Here is a 16007-nt window from a genome sequence, read left to right as displayed (position 1 = left end):
GGATTCGGGGATTTAGGGGTTTTGGGGATTTGGGGTATTTGGGGATTTTGGGGATTTAGGGGTTTTGGGGATTTGGGGGATTTGGGGATTGAGGGGGTTCGGGGGATTTGGGGCTGCGGCGTGGCACCGACCGGGCCCTTACCCCCTCTACAGCCCCGACGCAGGAGAAGGTTTGGGGGAAATCGGGGGGTTTTGGGGTTTTTGGGAGTTTGGGGGATTTGGGGGATTTGGAGAAATTGGGGGGTTTTGGGGGATTTTGAGTTTTTTGGGGGATTTGGGGTATTTTGGGGGATTTTGGGGATTTTAGGGATTTTGGGGGATTTGGGGGTTTTGGGGAATTTGGGGGATTTTAGGGGTTTTGGGGGATTTGGGGAATTTAGTTTTTTTGGGATTTGGGGTATTTAGGGGATTTTGGGGTTTTGGGGATTTTGGAGGGTTTTGGATGGATTGGGGATTTTAGGGGTTTTGGGTATTTGGGGGGTTTTGGGGGTTTGGGGGATTTTAGTTTTTGGGGGATTTGGGGGATTTGGGGGATTTGGGGAATTTTAGGGGGTTTGGGGATTTGGGGGTTTGGGGGATTTGGGGATTTTTAGGGGTTTTGGGGATTTGGGGTATTAGGGGGATTTGGGGGTTTGGGATTTGGGGGATTTGGGGAATTGGGGAATTGGGGATCGGGGGTGGGGGATTTGGGGGTTGGGGAATTGGGGGTTTGGGGGTTGGGGGTTTGGGGATTTGGGGGTTCGGGGATTTGGGGGATTTGGGGTTTTGGGGATTTGGGGGTTTGGGGATTTGGGGATTTGGGGGATTGGGGCATTTGGAGAAATTGGGGGATTTGGGGAAATTGGGGAATTTGGGGGTTTGAGGGGATTTGGAGGGTTTGGGGAAATTGGAGGATTTTAGGGGGTTTGGGGATTCGGGGATTTGGGGAGTTTTGGGGGAAATGGGGGATTTGGGGGAATTGGGGAAATAGGGGAATCGGGGGTATTTTAGGGATTTGGGGATTCGGGGGTTCGGGGGATTGGGGGATTTGGGGGGTATAACCCTGTGCCCCCAAGACCCATAACCCTTCGGGGGTCCCCCCAACCCCATAACCACTACCTCCTCATCCCATAACCCCGGGGTCTCTATGGTCCCAGGTTCTCTCTACCCCATAACCCTTGGGGTCCCCCTGACCCCTATAACCCCTGTGACCCCCCCTGACCCCATAACCCCTGGGGTCCCCCCGACCCCATAACCCTTGGGGTCCCCCCCGACCCCATAACCCTGTGGTCCCACCGGGGTCGCTGTGCCCCCCCCCTGACCCTGTAACCCCCCAGGGGCTGCTCTAGCCGGCACCAGGGGGCGCCCCCACCACTGGGGTGGGGCTGTGCTGGGGACCCCCAGAGGGGCTGGAAGCTGGGCCGAACGGCCTCCGGAGCTCCTGGTGAGTGGGGGGAGGAGGAGGAGGAGGAGGAGGAGGAGGAGGAGGAGGAGGGAGGGAAGATGAGGGTGGGGAAGGGAGGAAGATGAGGGAGGGAAGAGGAAGAGAGGGAGGGAGAGGAGGAGGGAGGGAGGAAGATGAGGGAGGAGGAGGAGGGAGAGAAGGAGGAGGAGGATGAGGAGGAGGAGGAGGAGGGGATGAAGGAGGAGGAGGAGGAGGAAGGGGAGGAAGATGAGGGAGGGAGGGAGGGATGAAGGAGGAGGAGGAGGGGGAGGGATGAAGGAGGAGGAGGAGGATGAGGAGGAGGAGGGAGGAGGAGGAGGGAGGGAGGAAGATGAGGAGGGAGAGGGAAGGAGGAGGAAGGAAGGAGGAGGAGGAGGAGGAGAGGAGGAGGAGGGAGGAGGGAGGAAGAGGAGGAAGGAGGAGGAGGAGGGAGGAAGATGAGGGGGTGGGAGGCGAGAGGGAGGATGAGGAGGAGAAGGAAGGAGGGGAGGAAGGATGGGGAGGGAGGGAGGAGGAGGAGGAGGAAGGGGAGGAGGAAGATGAGGGCGGGGAGGAGGAGGAGGATGAGGAGGAGGAGGAGGAGGAGGAGGAGGAGGAGGAAGGAGGATGAGGAGGGGGAGGGGAGGAAGGATGGGGAGGAAGGAGGAGGAGGAGAGGGAGGAAGATGAGGGAGGGAGGAAGGAGGAGGAGGAGGAGGAGGAGGAGGATGAGGAGGGGGAGGGAGGAGATCAGGGTGGGAGGAAGGAGGAGGATGAGGAGGGAGAGGAGGAAGGAAGGAGGAGGGAGGGAGGAAGATGAGGAGGGCGGGAGGAGAGAGGAGGAGGGAGAGGACGGGAGGAGGGAGAAAGGAGGAGGAGGATGGAGGAGGATGAGGACGGAGGATGAAAGGCTGGAGGATGAAGGCTGGAGGCCAAGGGGGATGGAGGCCGAGGGAGAGAGAGGAGGATGAGGAGGGCTGGGGATGAAGGCTGAAGGAGGAGGAAGGCTGAGGAGGGCTGGAGGATGAAGGCTGAGGCTGAAGGCCGAGGAGGATGAGGAGGAGGAGGATGAGGAGGAGGAGGATGAGGAGGAGGAGGCCGAGGAGGCTGGGGGTCCGGAGGCCAAGGAGGAGGAGGATGAGGAGGGACTCAGAGGCTGAAGGCTGCAAGAAGGACCTGGAGCCCAAGGACCGGGAGGCCGAGGGTGGAGGCGAGGCGGAGGAGGATGAGGAGGATGAGGAGGAGGAGGATGAGGAGGATGAAGGCCGCCCCACCCCCTTCTCCGCCCCAGGTTCCAGGTGCGGGGCCAGGCCGAGGGCGCCCACCCTGGGGGCGGGGGAGGTGGGCACGGGCCAGCTGCGCCTGCGACAGTTGGTGGATCTGCGCCAGACCGGCAGGCCAACGCCGGCCCATGGGGCCGGCACCAGGTGCCCACGCCATAAGCACCGACCCATAGAGGTCAATCTAATAGAGACCACCCACAGAGAGACCATTAATAGAGACCACCCCAGTGGGAGTGCACCCATCACAAGGTTGAACCCATCAGAGTTGACTCATTAGAAAAGTTAATCCTAATGGAGGTCAAATCCAGAATAATATTTTACCTCATTAGAGGGTTCACCCTATTAGAAGAGTTAAATCCTGAATAGAGATTTTTAATCTTATTAGAGGTCACCCCAATAAGGGGCCTTCAACTAGTTTTTTAATCCCATCAGAGGGTGCACCCATATCAGAGATGCACCCTATAATAACTCACCCTAATGGAGATGATCCCATAGTAGGCGACCCATATTAGAGTCGGCCCATAAGAGCGGACCCCTATAGCCGACCCACGTTGACCCATAATACGGCCCATAAATATTTACCCATAGTATTAAAGGACCCATAATAGATTAGCCCATAGACCACCCATAATAGGATCAATCCTAATAGGGGATCAACCCTAATAGGGACGGTCCCATAAAAGGTTGACCCCATAGAGGTCGGCCCCATAAGAGTTCACCCCATGGGTAAGGGTCGACCCCACAGAGGATGACCCCATAGAGGATCAATCCCATAAAGGTTGATCCATAGAGGTTGATCCCATAGAGCCTAACCCTGATAGAGGATTATCTAATGGAGAGTTTCTGATAAAGCTTTATCCCATAGAGGGTTGATCTGATGGAGGCTTTAACTCATAAAGGCTTGACCCATGGAGGACGCACCCTAATAGGGGATGGGTCTGATGGAGGATTGACCCTATAGAGGCCGACCCCATAGAGGATGCACCCATAGAGGTTGATCCCATAGAGGCTGCACCCCATAGAGGTTCAATCCCCTATGGAGGCTGACCCCATAGAGGTCTACCCATGGGCTACCCCATAGAGGTGCAAACCCCATAGAGGTTCAACCCCATAGAGGGATGGGTCCCGAATGGAGGCTGACCCCATTAAGAGGCCGACCCCATTAGAGGCCGACCCCATTGGAGGCCGACCCCATTAGAGGTTTAGACCCCATTAGAGGCCAACCCCAATAGAAGTCTACCCCAATGGAGGCGGCCCCCTAATGGAGGCCAACCCCATTAGAGGTGAAACCCCAAGAGGGTGCAACCCCAATGGAGACCGACCCCAAGAGAGTCCACCCCATTAGAAGTCTTGACCCCATTGGGGCTGACCCCAATGGAGGCTCACCCATAGAGGCCGACCCAATAGAGTCGACCCCATAAGACCACTGGATAGTAGACTTGACAACCCAATGGGAGGCCAACCCATTAGAGCCGACCCATTAAGTCGAACCCATTAGAGTCCAACTCCACCGGAGGCTTTATCCTAAGCAGACTTTAATCCATTAAGAAGCCTACCCCAATAAGAACATTCACCCCATAGCACAATTCACCTGCACACAGAGACTTGAACTCCTGAATATAATAGACTTCAGACTGAGCAAGGACACCTATTAGAGGCTTGAACCCAATATAGATGGACCCAAATATTCAATCTAATAGAGACCAAACCCCAATGGACTATTGGGAGGCTTGGCCCCCATTAGAGGGTTAATACCCAATAAGAAGCTTTTACCCTAATGGACACTAACTGCATAGAGCTTCTGCCCCCATTGGGAGTCTGCACCCATTAGAGAATCTAACCCATTAGAAGAGTTTTAATCTAATAGAGAATTTTACCCCATTAGAGGCTTAATCCTAATAGAGTCTGACCCCAATAGAAGCTGACCCTAATGGAATCTGACCCCATAGAAGCTTTAACCCCATTAGAAGGTGAACCCATTAGAGGCTGACCCCATTAGAGACCAGTCCAATAGAAGCCGACCCCAATAGACTTGATCCCAGAATACTATCCTAAGATACCACCCCACACACACCACCAACAGAGTCGACCCCATCAGACCATCCTATACTGATGGAGTTGACCCCATACAGAGAACTTCCACTCTATACCAACCCCATAGAGTCCGAACCCAATAGAGTCTGGAACCCATTAAGTAGACTCTAAACCCAATAGAGACTTGAACCCATTAGAGGTGTTAATCCCTAATAAGGGCTTTTCAATGAGTTTTCACCCATTAGAGGCTTTTACCCATTAGAGGCTGCTAAAACCCCAATAAGAGCTACTATACAGAGTCGACTGCAGATAGTTTACTGATAGGTGACTGAATATAGATTCACCCATCAGAGGCCAATCTAATACAGAAGTGAACCCTGAGATAGTTTATACCTAATACAGAGTCGACTGATACAGGTGATCCTATATAGATGACCCCATCAGAGGCTGACCCCAATGGGAGGCCACCCCCATGAAGACCAACCCCAGCACAGAGACCACCCGACCAGACCACCCAATACAGACCACCCATCAGCAGGTGACTGAACCGACCCAATAGAGCCACCCAATGGAATCTGACCCCATAGAGCAATCAACCCAGTAGTAGATTTACCCATAAGAGATCGATCCTGAGACAGACTTGAACTGACAGAGTTGAATCTGAGTAGGCTACTGAATAGAGCAGGCCAACCCCATCAGAGACCAGTGTGAAGAGGCTGACCCTAATGTACAATTGACCCATAGAGACCAGACCCGAATAGAATATACCACCCTAATAGACGGACCCCAACAAAAGATTCACTCATAGAGACTATCTTATAGAGACTATCCTATATATCTCATCTATAGAGACTATCCTATATAAGATTTACTCATGCATAGATTTACCCCAATAGAGCCGACCCCTTATAAGAGCCGCCCCCATCGGGGGTGATCCATTGGAGTTTTACCCCATAGAGACTCACCCCATAGAGGCTGACCCATAGAGGACCGACCCCATAGAGTTTGACCCCTTAGAGGCTGACCCATTAGAGACCACAAACCCTAATAGAGTCTAACCCTAATGGAGACCGACCCCATAGAGTTTGACCCCATAAGAGCCTGACCCCATAGAGCTGGACCCCATAGAACCGGCCCCATATGAGGAGGGCGTCCCCTGCGGCAGTTCACCGGAGCCCGGCCCCGCAGCTCTCCAGCGCCGTGCGCCCGCCGCCTCCAAACCCACAGCCGCCGGGGCCCTGGGCCCGGCGCTGACCCGGCCTGCGGGACAACGGGGTCGGGGTGGCCATTAGGACCCAAATGGGGGGACCCAGCAGCGGGGTGCTAAGGGTGGGGAAGGGAGCTGAAATGGGGAGGGAGGGGGAAATCTGAAATGGGGGAGGGGAAATCCTAAAGGTGGGGGGGGAAATCTAAAAGGTGGGGGGGAAATCTGAAATGGGGGAGGGAAATCTTAAAGGTGGGGGGGAATCCTAAATGGGGTGGTCCTAAATGGGGGGGTACTGAAATAGGGGGGGGTGCTAAAAGGGTGGGGTAGGGGGTAATCCTAAATGGGAGGAGGGGGTACCCAAAAGGTGGGGGGGAGTCTAAATATGGGGGAACTGAAATGGGGGGGAAGCCCAAAGGTGGGGGGGGAGTTCTAAATGGGAGGGCTGAAAGGTGGGGGGAATCCTAAAGGTGGGGAAGGGAAATCCGGAAGATGGGGGGGGGTATCCGAAGGGTGGGGGGGAGTCTAAAGGTGGGGGGTATCTGAATGGGAGGGGGGATCCGAATGGGGAGGGGGTATCTAATTGGGGGGGAATCTAATGGGGGGGATGTGGCGAGGGTGGGAGGGGGAACTGAATAGAGGGGAGGGGGAAATCCTAATGTGGGGGAGGGGGATCCTAATGGGGGGGCCTAATATGGAAGCCTACCCAATGCGGGGAGGGTAAACCCAAAGGTGGGGGGTACCCAGTTAACAAGGAAATGGGGTGAAGCCCAAAGGGTGGGGAAGGGGACCCAAATTGGGGACCGAATGGTTGGGAGGGAAAACCTTAAAGGGTGGGGAGGGAAACCTAAAAGTGGGGAGGGAAATAAGATGGGGAGGGAAACCTAAGATGGGGAGGAAACCCTAAAGGTGGGGAAGGGGATCCTAATGGGGGGGGGGACCCCAAATTGGGGACCTAAATGGGGAAGGGGATCCTAAGGGTGGGGGAGGGAAACCCTAAGGCTGGGGGAGGGAGACCCTAAAGGATGGGGGAGGAAACCTAAAGGCTGGGGGAGGAGACCCTAAGGGCTGGGGGAGGGGATCCTACAAATTGGGGGACCCCAATGGTTGGGAGGGAAACCCTAAGGGTGGGAGGGAAACCCTAAAGATGGGGAGAAAAACCCTAAATATGGGAGGGAAACCCAAAGGCTGGGGGAGGAAACTCCTAAAAAGGCCCCCACCCAAAAAAAAACCCCCAAACTATGGGGCTTGCGGGAGCCGTCGTCAGGCCAGAGCCAGGGGCGTGGGCTGAGCGGAGCCCCGAGCCAGGGTTGGGGGTCGCGCTTGTCACCCCCTCCAGGAACCCTAAAAAAAAATTAAAATGGGGGAAAAAGACCATGGGAGTGCTGGTATATACAAGGCCCTAAAATGAACTGGGGGCGGCCAGACCTCTGTGAAGGGCGCGGGTCCCAGACCCATGCCTGAAATCGTCCCAGACGGGTCTTCCGGGCGTGGTCAAACGCCTCAAATCCCAAATCAAGCCCACATTCGATTCTATTCTATCCCTCTAATATCTCTTAATTCCCCCAATCCACCCAACATCCCCCAAATCCCCTGAATTATCCCACACCCCCACCCCCCCCACCCCCCCACACCCCCCCACCCATCCCCCCAACCCCCCAAATATCCCCCCAAATCATCTAACTACCCCCACTCCCCAAATCCCTAAATCCCTCCCAAAATCCCACAAATCCCTTACATTCCATTCCATTCCATTCCTCTCTATTCCATTCCATTCCATTCCATTCCTCTCCATTCCATTCCTCTCCATTCCATTCCATTCCATTCCATTCCTCTCCATTCCATTCCATCCCCACACCCCCACACCCCCAATTCTCAATTCCAAATCTCCACACCCCCAAATCCCCCAAATCTCCAAATCTCTAAATCTCTAATTCTCCGAAATCCTCAAAATCCTCAAATCTCCTAAAATCCTCAAATTCTCAAAATACTGGACCCCCCCCCCACTCCTATGACCTTGTGGGACCCCCCCCCCCCCATTAATCCAGGAGTTGTGGGACCCCCCTCAGCCCCTCCCCCCACCCCACACGCGTGGGTGTCCTCTCATCCCTGGGACCTCCCTTCAATCAGGACCGTGGGACCTCCCCCCCCCATTAATCAGGACACGGCGTGGGGATTCCCCTAGCCCCCTCTACCCCCCAAACACGTGTGGGTGTCCCCCCACCGTAACCCCCCAAACACGCGTGGGTGCCCCTCCCACCCCCCCAAACCCCCCAACCCCCTCACGCCCCCCGAGCCCCCCTCCACCCGTCTTCTCCAGGTACGGGGGCGCACGCAGCGCCCCTTCTTGCAGATCCGGTCGGCTCCGTCCCACCCCGGTGGTCGGTCGCGGGACAGGAGGTACAGGAGCCCCCGGGGGTCGGAACCGGGGGGCAGAGCCGCAGGGCCCCCCCGGCCCCCCCCGGGAAAGCCCCCCCTCAGCGCTCCGCCGCCAGCTCCGCGGCGCTCCCCGTCCCAGCCCCCGCGGGGGCACGAGCCTGAATCCCCGGGGGGCGGCGGGGGGCTTAAATCGAACCCGGGCACGGACAGAGCAGGGGTTAGACCCCCCCCCCAAAAGCCCCCCCCCCAGTTTTTACCCTTTTTCACCAATTTTCCCATTTTTTCCCCCATTCGTCCCCCGACAATTTTGTGCTTTCTTACCCATTTTCGTGTTTTTACACCATTTTGCGCTCTTCTAACCCATTTTGCGCTCTCTCAACCCCATTTCGCCCTCTTTCTACCCCATTTCGCCCTTTTACCCCATTTCGCGCTTTTACCCCATTTTTGCTCTTTTTACCCCATTTCGCCCGTTTTACCCCATTTCCCCAGCCTTGCCCCATTTTCACCATTTTCTCCATTCCACCAACTTCTCCCCCTTCTTCCCCATTTCACTTCCTTTTGCCCCTTTTCCCCGTTTTAAACAATTCGTCCCCTCCACCCATTCGCCGTTTTTACCCCATTCGTGCTTTTACCCCGTTTTGCCTCTTTTTCCCCATTCGTCCCTTTTTTCCCCTATTTTCGCCCTTTTCTCCCCCATTTTGCCCTTTTTACCCCATTCCACCATCCTTCTCCCCTATTTTCACCCATTTCACCCTTTTTACCCATTCGCCCTTTTCTAACCCATTCGACCCATTTTCCTCTCCCTCTTTTCCCCATTTTCCCTATTTCTCTTTCTCTTCCCCATCCATCCCATTCTCCCCAAACCTCCCACCCACCCCCCCCACCTCCTCCTTCCTCCTATCCTCCCCTCTCCCCTCCCTCCACCCATTCGCCCTCTTTCTAACCCCATTCGCCTGTCTCTTTCTCCATTTTACCCTTTTTTAACCCCATTCGCCCTTTTTAACCCCATTTTTACCAACTGATTCTAACCCATTCCACCCCTTTTTCCATTCCTCCATTCTCTTCATCCCATCCCTCCCACTCTCCACCTCATCTCCACCATCTCCCACCCAATTCCGCCCTCATCTCCCCCACCTCCCCCCACCCCCCCCCGCCCCCCCTCCACCCACCCCCACTCCCACTCTCCCCTGTCACCTCCTCCCTCTCCCCTGTCACCCACCGCCCCCTCCCACTCATTCGCCCATTTTCCCTCTCCATCCCTCCCTCGTTTTCACTCATCTTCCCATCTCCCTCCTTTCACCTATCATCCCATTCCCCCAAAATTCTCTCTTTCTCCCCATTTCACCCCTTTTCACCCATTTCCCCCATTTCTCTCCATTCTCCCATTTCACCCCATTCCACCACTTTCCTTCTTTCTCCCCCATTCCACCTCCCTCCCCCCACCCTCCCCATTCCCCCACTTCCCTCTCTCCCTCCCTCTCCCTCCTCCCTCTCTCCCCCACCTCCCTCCTTCCCCCACCTCCCTCCCTTCCCCCTCCCTCCCACCTCCTCCCCTTCCTCCCACTCCCCCTCCCTCTCCATCTTCCCTCCCCCCATCCCCTCCCCTCAGCCCCACTCCGGGAGCCCCCGCAGGCGCCAAAGGGTGCCGCGACCTTCTCCGCGGCGGCGTCTGGAAACCGTGATCAGGGCCGAATGGGCGCCCGCAGGGACCCTCCGACCTTCACAGGATTTCCCCCCAAACCACCCCCACACTCTCACAGGATTCCCCCAACCCCCCCCCCCCCCCCAATTTCCATAGGATTCCCCCAAAACCCCCCCAAACCCCCCTCAATTTTATAGGATTCCCCCAAAACCCCCCCAAATGCCCCTAATTTATAGGATTCCCCCAAACCCCTGACCCCCAGACCCCCCCCCCAATTCATAGGATTCCCCCAACCCCAATTCATAGGATTCCCCCAAACCCCCCCCCAACCCCCCCAATTCATAGGATTTCCTCGAGTCCCCCCAGGACCCCCAATTCCAATAGGATTTCCTAGAGCCCCCCAATTCATAGGATTTCTCTAAACCTCGAGACCCCCAATTCATAGGATTCTACTCTTGAACTCCAATTCATAGGATTCGAGTCCAACTCCAATTGATAGGATTTCCCCCAATTCTCTGAGTCCTCTCAATTCATAGGATTTCCTCTAAACTCCCCCAACCCCCCCAATTCATAGGATTTCCCTCAAATCCTCTCAAATCCCCAATTTATAGGATTTCCCTGAAATCCTCTAAATCCTCTAATCATAGGATTTCCCTGAAATCCCCCCAAACCCCCCCAAATTATAGGATTTCCCCGAAACCCCCCAAATCCCCCCATTTTATAGGATTTCCCCCAAACCCCCACCAAAAACCACCAATTTTATAGGATTTCCCCCAACCCCCCTAAATGCCCCTTTATAGGATATTTCCCCCAAACCTAATTTTATAGGGATTTCCCCCAAACCCCCCAATTCTATAGGATCTCCCCCTATACCCCCACTAAACCCCCCAATTCATAGGAGGATTTCCCCGAAACCCCCAATTCTATAGGATTTCCCTAAACCCCCCAAAACCCCCAATTCTACAGGATTTCCCCGAAACCCCCTTTCTAGAGGACCTCCCCCAAACCCCCCCATAACCCCTCCTTCCCACAAAACTCCCCCAGAACCCCCCCCTCATCCCCCCCAATCCTGATACCCCTCCCATCCCCCCACCAGCACTGAGTGCTCCCAGTGCTCCAGCACGCTCCCAGGCCACCGCCAGAGCCAGGGGCGGGTGGGGCAGCGGGTGCGCGGGGGGGTGGGGGGTGAGGGGGGTGAGGGGGGCGCCGGCAACCCCCGGCCCTTCACTCCCTTTTTCTTTCTCCCCCCAAACCTGGGGGCCGGGGGTCGGGGACCCCCAGTCTCCGTGCAGCACGACGGCTCCCCCCCTTGGTGTCCCCCCCCCTGGTGTCACCCCCCCCCAATTTGTCACCCCCCCCATGTGTCACCCCCCCATGTGTCACCCCCCCAATTTGTCACCCCCCCCCAATTTGTCACCCCCCCCCCCCAATTTGTCACCTCCACCCCCCCCCGGTGAATCACAGTCCCCAAAACCAGGGGGATTTACCCCAAAACGGCCGTTTCGCACCTTTCCACCCCAAAATAAAGGAAGGGGGGGTGGGGGGGGGGGGGGGGGTGAGTCACAGCCACGGGGCTTTAATTAACCGTTAGGGGTTAATTAGCTGCTGGGGGGGGGGTTAATTAAGTATTTGGGGGGCTTAATTAAGCATTAGGGGGCTTAATTAACAAATTTGGGGCTTAATTAAGTGCTCTGGGGGGCTTAATTAACAAATTTGGGGCTTAATTAACAATTTGGGGGCTTAATTAACAAATTTGGGGCTTAATTAACTACTCTAGGGGAGCTTAATTAACCATTTGGGGGTGATTAACCATTTTGGGGTGCTTAATTAACCATTGGGGGCTTAATTAACAAATTTGGGCTTAATTAACTGCTTTAGGGGGGCTTAATTAACCATTGGGGGGGTAATTAACCATTTGGGGCTTAATTAACCATTTGGGGGGCTTAATGAGCTATTTGGGGGGCTTAACTGCTTGGGGGGGGTGTTAATTAACAATTTGGGGGCTTAATTAACTGTTTTAGGGGGTCTTAATTAACTGCTTTGGGAGAGCTTAATTAACTGCTTTAGGGGGGCTTAATTAGCAGGGTTTTGGGGACATTTTAGGGGCTTTGGGGCACTTTTAGGGCCCCTTGGGGACACTTTTGGGGCCTTAGGGGCACTTTTGGGGGTTTTTGGGCACTTTTAGGGCACTTTGGGGACAATTTTAGGGCCTTAGGGACACTTTTAGGGCCTTTTGGGGACATTTTGGGGCCTTGGGGACACATTTAGGGCCCCTTGAGGACACTTTTGGGGGCTTTTGGGGCACTTTTTAGGGCCATTTGGGAACATTTTGGGCTTCAGGACACTTTTAGGGCACCTTGGGGACACTTTTGGGGTTATGGGGACACTTTTGGGGCCTTGGGGATAATTTTGGGGCCTTAGGGGCAATTTGGGGGCTTTTGGAGCACTTTTAGGGCCCCTTGGGACACTTTTGGGGCCTTAGGGTCACTTTTGGGGCCCTTTGGGGACACTTTTGGGGACTTAGGGGCACTTTTAGGGCCCTTTGGGGACATTTTGGGGCCTTGGGGACACATTTAGGGCCTTGGGGGCACATTTAGGGCTTTGGGACACTTTTGGGGCCTTAGGGGCACTTTTAGGGCCCTTTGGGGACACTTTTGGGGCCTTGGGGACACTTTTGGGGCCTAAGGGGCGCTTTTAGGGCCCCTTGGGGACAATTTTGGGGTTGTGGGGACACTTTTGGGGGCTTTAGGGGCACTTTTGGGGCCTTGGGGACACTTTTGGGGCCTTGGGGACAGATTTAGGGGCCTGGGGACACTTTCGGGGCCTTAAGGGCATTTTAGGGCACTTTTGGGGCCTTAGGGCACTTTTGGGGGCTTTTGGAGCACTTTTAGGGCCCTTTGGGGACATTTTGGGGCCCTAAGGGCACTTTTGGGGCCTTGGGGACACATTTAGGGCCCTTTGGGGACACTTTTGGGGGCTTTGGGGCACTTTTAGGGCCATTTGGGAACATTTTGGGGCCTTCAGGACACTTTTAGGGCCCCTTGGGGACACTTTTGTGGTTGTGGGGACACATTTGGGGCCCCTGGGGGACACATTTAGGGCTTTGGGGACACTTTTGGGGCCTTAGGGGCACTTTTAGGGCCCTTTGGGGACATTTTGGGGCCTTGGGGACACATTTAGGGCCTTAGGGACGCTTTTAGGGCCCCTTGGGGACAATTTTGGGGTTGTGGGGACACATTTGGGGCTTTAGGGGCACTTTTGGGGCCTTGGGGATACTTTTGGGGCCCTTTGGGGACACTTTTGGGGCCCTAAGGGCACTTTTGGGGCCTTGGGGATAATTTTGGGGCCTTAGGGCACTTTTGGGGGCTTTTGGAGCACTTTTAGGGCCCTTTGGGGACATTTTGGGGCCTTGGGGACACTTTTGGGGCCTTAGGGGCACTTTTAGGGCCTTTTGGGGACATTTGGGGCCTTGGGGACACATTTAGGGCCCCTTGGGGACACATTTAGGGCTTTGTGGACACTTTGGGGTTATGGGGACATTTTGGGGCCACCTCCTGCCCCCTCAGCCCCTGGGGTCTCCCCGTGTCCCCCCCACCCCAAATACCCCAAACGACCCCAAAAAAAAACACCGGGACCACGTCCGATCCTTTTTGTCACCAATTTATTGTCACCTGTGGGGGCAAAAAAACGGCAAAAAGGTTGAGCCGAGACCCCAAAATCCCCTTTTCTCACCCCAAAACGGCGTCCCCGTGTCGGGACGTCACCCCAAACGGGGGGGGGGCTGCGTTTTGGGGTCGCGGCCGTCCCCAAAATGGGGGTGTCCCCGGGGTCCCTCTGCCTCCGGCTCTTACGTGGGGGGCCACGGGGGGGGCGCCCACGCCTTTGTGGTGGGGGGGGGGCCCAAAATGTCCCCAAATCACCCCAAAATGTCCCAATCCCCCCCAATATCCCAAAATCCCCAAAATATCCCCAAATCCCCACCAAAACGCCCCAAATCCCCCCCAAAGGACCCCAAACCCATCACCGATGCCCCCAACCCCCCCAAAACATCCCAAATCCCCCCCAAAATGTCCAAATCCCCACCAAAACGCCCCAAATCCCCCCTAAAATGACCCCAAATCCCCACTGATGGCCCAAACCCCCCCAAAACAATCCCAAATCCCCCCAAAATGACCCCAATACCCCAAAAGACCCCAAATCCCACCCCAAATCCTCCCCCAATGTCCCCAAATCCCCCCCAAAATGACCCCAAACCCACAACCGATGCCCTCAAACCCCCCAAAAATGCTCCCAAACCCCCCAAAATGTCCCCAAATCCCCCAAAATTACCCCAAATCCCCCAAAATTACCCCAAACCCCCCAAAATGTCCCCCAAACCCCTCAAAATGTCCCCAAATCCCCCCAAAATTACCCCAAATGACCCCAAATCCCCCCCAAATATGACCCCAAATCCCCCCAAATGACCCCCAACCCCCCAAACATCCCCAACACCCCAAAAATCCCCCAAACCCCCAAAATTGTCCCCAAATTGTCCCCAAATCCCCCCACAACATCCCCAAATCCCCCCAAAATATCCCCAACCCCCCCCAAAATGTCCCAAAACCCCCCAAAAATGTCCCCAAATCCCCCCTGAAATGACCCAACCCCCCCACAACACCCTCAAATCCCCCCAAAATATCCCCAACCCCCCCGAAATGACCCCAAACCCCCCAAAATGTCCCAAAACCCCCCAAAATCCCCCCAAAACCCCCACCCCATAACCAGCCCGACCCCATAACCCCCCCCCCGAAGACCCCCCCCAATTTACCTGCCCCCAGCTCCGCTTCCCCCGGCACCTATAGGGGCAAAACCAAACCCATATGGGGAGGGGGCCCTATAGGGCGGGGGGGGGGGCCCTATAGGGGACGCCCCCACCCTATAGGGGCTGTGGGGGCTGTCGTATACCGGGGGGGGGGGCAGGGGGGCGCCCCCCCCCGGCCGTAGGTCGCCCCCTCCTCGCTCTGGCCCCGGCCCCCCATGGGGGGGGCGCATGGGGGGGCGCCGCCCCGGGGGGGGGGAGAGGGGCTCTATAGGGTCCGTCCCCTATATATATCCCCTATATAACCCCCCAGACGCCCCTATACGCCCCCAAATCCCCCCCAGACGCCCCCATACCCACCAAGCCCCCTATATAACACCCCAAGACACCCCATCCCCTATAGATCCCCCCTTTTCCCCTATAGATCCCCCAATTTCCCTATAGATCCCCCAATTTCCCCTATAGATCCCCTATATTTCCCCTATAGATCCCCTATTTTCCCCTATATTTCCCCAAATTCCCCCCCAGCCGCCCCTATATACCCCCATACCCCCCTATATAACCCCCCATCCCCTATAGATCCCATGTATTTCCCCTATAGATCCCCTTTTTCCCTATAGATCCCCTTTTTCCCTATAGATCCCATATATTTCCCCTATAGATCCCTTTTTCCCCTATAGATCCCCCATTTTCCCCTATATTTCCCCAAATTCCCCCCATCCACCCCTATACACCCCCATACCCCCCATATAACCCCCATCCCCTATAGATCCCCTATATTTCCCCTATAGATCCCTTTTTCCCCTATAGATCCCCCTTTTCCCCTATAGATCCCCTTTTTCCCCTATAGATCCCATATATTTCCCTATAGATCCCCCATTTTCCCTATAGATCCCCCATTTTCCCCTATAGATCCCCCCTTTCCCCTATAGATCCCCCCTTTCCCCCTATAGATCCCTTTTTCCCCTATAGATCCCCCTTTTCCCCTATAGATCCCCCTTTCCCCCTATAGATCCCCCTTTTTCCCCTATAGATCCCCATTTTCCCTATAGATCCCCCTTTTTCCTATATCTCCCCCTTTTTACCCTATAGATCCCCTTTTTCCCCTATAGATCCCTTTTTTCCCCTATAGATCCCCCATTTTCCCTTATAGATCCCTCTTTTTCCCCTATAGATCCCCCCTTTTCCCCTATAGATCCCCTTTTTCCCCTATAGATCCCATATATTTCCCCTATAGATCCCTTTTTTCCCCTATAGATCCCCCAT

Source organism: Anas platyrhynchos, chromosome 17 (genome assembly GCF_047663525.1).
Source record: "Anas platyrhynchos isolate ZD024472 breed Pekin duck chromosome 17, IASCAAS_PekinDuck_T2T, whole genome shotgun sequence".
Classification (NCBI taxonomy): Eukaryota; Metazoa; Chordata; class Aves; order Anseriformes; family Anatidae; genus Anas; species Anas platyrhynchos.
This window is presented reverse-complemented; position numbering follows the sequence as displayed.